We start from the raw sequence: 5804 nt of genomic DNA on the forward strand, positions 1-5804 counted from the left end.
TACTACTCTCCTGAGACTTATGGGATGTGATGTGACTGTGGCCATGGCTCCCACACAGCCTCCATTTTCCTGTCCAGCCTTGTTCACCTTCCCTGTTATTCTATTATGCTAAGAGCTAGTCTCTGTTGCTTGCAACTAAGGAATCCTGACTGACATTTAGAGGCAGGGAAGTTGTGCTGGCAAAATGAGCAAAGAAGTACTTAGGAGTCACATCACGTAATTGCTCCAAATACTTCAATAGCTAAACAGGTACTGAAGGATAAATTCTAACTTCTGTAGTATACCCTTCTGGTCCCTTTTTAACTACTCAGTTGATCTTAAACACACTGTGAACTGTACTATGACTATCCCACCTCTCTACCTCTGCTCATTCATTTCCTCCCCACCACTGCCCCTGGAATGCTCCCTTCTCCTCACTGAGTCTAATTAAATCACCAATTTTGAAAGGCCTAGATGAGACGTCTTATTTGTCAAATCTTCCTAGACTACCCTGACCCATTAAAATCTTTCTCTTCTCTGTACATTCAGAGCACTTAGTGGCATTACCAAGGATTTAGAATATTCTGATACTTTGCATGACAATTTATCATTCAGCAAATACTCCCTCCCTCCCTCTCCCACTGTGGGTAGAGAATGCTTTTTCCCCTAAGGATGCTATTCTTTATTATTATTATTTTACATCTTTATTGGGGTATAATTGCTTTACAATGGTGTGTTAGTTTCTGCTTTATAACAAAGTGAATCAGTTATACATATACATATGTTCCCATATCTCTTCCCTCTTGCGTCTCCCTCCCTTCCACCCTCCCTATCCCACCCCTCCAGGCGGTCACAAAGCACCGAGCTGACCTCCCTGTGCTATGTGGCTGCTTCCCACTAGCTATCTATCTTACGTTTGGTAGTGTATATACGTCCATGCCTCACTCTCGCTTTGTCACAGCTTACCCTTCCCCCTCCCCATATCCTCAAGTCCGTTCTCTAGCAGGTCGGTGTCTTTAGTCCTGTCTTACCCCTAGGTTCTTCATCACATTTTTTTTCTTAAATTCCATAGATATGTGTTAGCATACGGTATTTGTCTTTCTCTTTCTGACTTACTTCACTCTGTATGACAAACTCTAGGTCTATCCACCTCATTACAAATAGCTCAATTTCGTTTCTTTTTATGGCTCAGTAATATTCCATTGTATATATGTGCCACATCTTCTTTATCCATTCATCCGATGGTGGACACTTAGGTTGTTTCCATCTCCGGGCTATTGTAAATAGAGCTGCAATGAACATTTTGGTACATGACTCTTTTTGAATTATGGTTTTCTCAGGGTATATGCCCAGTAGTGGGATTGCTGGGTCATATGGTAGTTCTATTTGTAGTTTTTTAAGGAACCTCCATACTGTTCTCCACAGTGGCTGTATCAATTTACATTCCCGCCAACAGTGCAAGAGGGTTCCCTTTTCTCCACACCCTCTCCAGCATTTATTGTTTCTAGATTTTTTGATGATGGCCACTCTGACTGGTGTGAGATGATATCTCATTGTAGTTTTCATTTGCATTTCTCTAATGATTAATGATGTTGAGCATTCTTTCATGTGTTTGTTGGCAGTCTGTATATCTTCTTTGGAGAAATGTCTATTTAGGTCTTCTGCCCATTTTTGGATTGGGTTGTTTGTTATTGAGCTGCATGAGCTGCTTATAAATTGTGGAGATTAATCCTTTGTCAGTTGCTTCATTTGCAAATATTTTCTCCCATTCTGAGGGTTGTCTTTTGGTCTTGTTTATGGTTTCCTTTGCTGTGCAAAAGCTTTGAAGTTTCATTAGGTCCCATTTGTTTATTTTTGTTTTTATTTCCATTTCTCTAGGAGGTGGGTCAAAAAGGATCTTGCTGTGATTTATGTCATAGAGTGTTCTGCCTCTGTTTTCCTCTAAGAGTTTGATAGTTTCTGGCCTTACATTTAGGTCTTTAATCCATTTTGAGCTTATTTTTGTGTATGGTGTTAGGGAGTGATCTAATCTCATACTTTTACACGTACCTGTCCAGTTTTCCCAGCACCACTTATTGAAGAGGCTGTCCTTTCTCCACTGTACATTCCTGCCTCCTTTATCAAAGATAAGGTGACCATATGTGTGTGGGTTTTTCTCTGGGCTTTCTATCCTGTTCCACTGATCAATCTTTCTGTTTTTGTGCCAGTACCATACTGTCTTGATTACTGTAGCTTTGTAGTATAGCCTGAAGTCAGGGAGCTTGATTCCTCCAGCTCCCAATGGAATCTTGATAGAGACTGCATTGACTCTACAGATGGTTTGGGGTTTTATGGACATTTTAGCAATATTATTTTTTTCAATCCATGAATATGGGATACCTTTCCATTTATTTGCATCTTCTTAATTTCTTGCATCAATGTCTTGTAGTTTTCAGTGTAGAGATCTTTCATCCCTTTGGTTAAATTTATTCCTAAGTATTTTATTTTTTTCAATGCTGTTGTAAATGGGATTGTTTTCTTTACTTCTTTTTTAGACAAAACCATGTCTTCTGCAATCAGTGTGTGATTCAATCCACCAGGCACACAAATCTCACACCATGATGCACACAGAGATTCTTAGAGCCACTGTCATTGTATGGAATGAGGAAGCTTCAAATAGAGGTTACATCAGTTTTGATTAGGCCTGTATGGGAAATATGTCATTAAATAATAATGATTGCTAACACTATGGAGCTCTTACTAGGTGTTTGGCACTGTTCTCAGTACTATACATATGTTATTTCATTTAACTGCCACAGCAATGCTATAAGATAGGAATCCTATAAAATAGGTACTATTATTATCCCCACTTAACAGGTGAAGAAACTGAGGCAAAGTAAGATTAAGGAACTTGCCCAAGGTCACACAGCTAGTAGTGGTTAAGCCAGATTCAAACCCAAACAGTCTGATGCCATCCTCTTTGTGCTTAATCTCTGTTCCTTACTACCTCCAGATTAATGGTAACATGAACCTGAAAAGAACTATTTAAGTCAACATAAGGAAGGGCCATACTCAAAACATGGCTAATATAAACATAAAAATATTTAAGTTCCTTAATATCCATTTGAAAGGGGAAAAAAAAGAAAGAAAGCTTTATCCTATACTGCCTCTCAGAAGCCTGAAGGAGTGCAATGTGGACCTGAAAATGACTGATTAAATTCCTATCATCCTGTAAGTGAAGAACCCATTCTATTATTAGTGAAATGGCTAACACCAAGGGTAGTGACTAAGAAGACATGAACGCTTACACGATACAGTGAAAAACTGCAATGAAGTATGCAGAAGGAATCAATTCCAGTGTTAGTTTAGTCAAGAAACTAAGATTAATCGGAAGCCACACATTTTGACAGAATCTCCAATGATCTCATTTCCAAGACATGAAATATTCTTCTAGGGATGATTAAACAGAGCTTGTACTTTCACCTTTAAGGTATGATTATTACCTTTTATTTTATTTGATTAGTATATATCAAGGACATGATGCTTTTCATGTTGCTAGGAAGCTGGGGTAGAAAACTTGCAGACATGTCTCCAGATTCTCCAGTTCAATTCTTGACATTTTATTTTTCTGTTTCAGCAATGATCTTATGAGTAAACATTCTCCAATGTGAGTTCTTGGCTCACTTGCTATAACATCATGCTATTCTTCCCCCTCTCAGGGAAGTTTGGCATGCAAATGCAGGAGAGTGCTGTTATTATAGGAATAAACTTAAATCCCTTCTTGCGTTTCTAAGAAAATATATCGCTCATGGGCAATACTTTTTGTTGGTGCATACACTATGTCCCTTAAAGCTCTCTCATATATCCCAAGGGTAGAATCTTGGAAACTGTATTTCTCACACTCTTGTGAACAGGGTTTCAATTAGACTTCGTCAATGAGAAGCACCTGCATGATATTTGGACACTGGAAGAGAAGGGGAAGCAGTCCACTTCCATCTTGCTGTCCCAGATCATCCTAGCAGAAGATGAGAATACTGAGGGTCCCACATGAACTTTTCATTGTCTTAGCCAACAAATAACCATTTCTGCTCCCAGTCCATTGCCCAGCTCCAGCTGGTTGTGGCTCTGCCCAACGGAAATATAAGTGAGAACACAAATATTTGGTAAGAATTACACGTCTGTGCTACAGGGGTGGGACTTTATATATTTGACATACTTATATTCAGTGTTGTTTGGATCACTATTGGGCCCAAAAAGAAGTAGAAAGGTGTGGCCTGGAATGCACGTGAGCTCTTGAATCAAGCCAGTTAGGTAAGAACAGTCGGTGAAATGAAGTAAGACTTAGTGGGTAAGATCATTGTCTAAGTCTGAGAGTCTGCTTCTATTTTGTAAATAAGTTCATTTACATCATCTTTTTTTAGATTCCGCATATAAGCGACATCATATGGTATTTCTCTTTCTCTGTCTGACTTACTTCACTCAGTATGATAATCTCTAGAGAATGAACTTATGGTTACCAGGGGGGAAGGGTGCGGGGGGAGGGATAGTTAGGGAGTTCGGGATTGACATGTACACAGTGCTGTGTTTAAAATGGATAACCAACAGGGACCTACTGTATAGCACAGGGAACTCTGCTCAATATTCTGTAACAACCTAACTGGGAAAAGAATTTGAAAAAGAATAGATACGTGCATATGTATAACTGAATCACTTTGTGGTACACCTGAAACTAACACAACATTGTTAATCAACTACACTGCAATACAGAATAAAAAGTTAAAAAAAAAAAGATTTAGTGGGTTAAGAAAGAACAGGAGGTAGGGTATGGCGGAACTGAGAGCACACGAGCCACGATGGTGTCACAGCACTTCAGGGAGATCCAAGAAGTCAATGAGAGTTGACTGGGAAGAAGCCAAAATGGAAGGAATGAATCTTGTGAATAAATCTTAGCTGATGATCTGGACCGAGGAGAATATCTGTCATTGTTCCTGATTTATGTGAGGTTGTTAAAGAAGATATGTTTTTAAATGGCCATGACAAACTGAAACAATGATCCTTAAAGAATATTTTTTCCCAAAAGGAGAGGCTTCTTTTTAACACTATAGAAGCTGCATGACCTTTTTATTAAACATTGAAGCAATATCTAAGCATATGAAATAGAAAGTGACAATCTCCCACATAATCCTAACCCCAAGTAGAGTTATTGATAATGGATGTTATCTACTGCACATATAAACAAATACATGGATATGTAGATACTTACCTAAATATAGACCACATATGCTGTTCTACAATGTATTTTAAAATATTACCTCATTACCTCTTTTCCGTGCCCTTACATAAGGCTCCACTTCATGCTTTTTAAAGATGACAGGATATTCTACTCTAAGGATTACCAAAATCATTTCAGCTAGTCCTCTGAAAACAGACATGTATCTTTTATTCTCTTGCTATTATAGAAATGCTGCAAAAACATTTTGAACATACATCTTTGTGTACATATGAAAGTTTATCTGTAGGATAAATTTCTAGAACTAGAATTTTAGAGTCAAAGAGTATGTGCATGTAAATTTTTATGTATATTGACTATTGCTTTTCATAAATACTGCACAAATTTGCATTTCTACCAGTAGTATATAAAAGTGAATTGCATTTTTTAGGAATATATTCTACAAGGTTCTCACACAAGAACTCATGCAATCAACAAAATCAAACCTTGTAGAAGTTTTGAACAATTAATAGAGAATAGAAGTGGGAATTCAGCAACATTTATGACATATCACAGTGACATTTTCCACAGCCCACATAAACAGGTGGGGTATGACTGGCATAGAAAATTCCAAGAG

The sequence above is a fragment of the Globicephala melas genome, chromosome X (genome assembly GCF_963455315.2).
Source record: "Globicephala melas chromosome X, mGloMel1.2, whole genome shotgun sequence".
Taxonomy (NCBI): Eukaryota; Metazoa; Chordata; class Mammalia; order Artiodactyla; family Delphinidae; genus Globicephala; species Globicephala melas.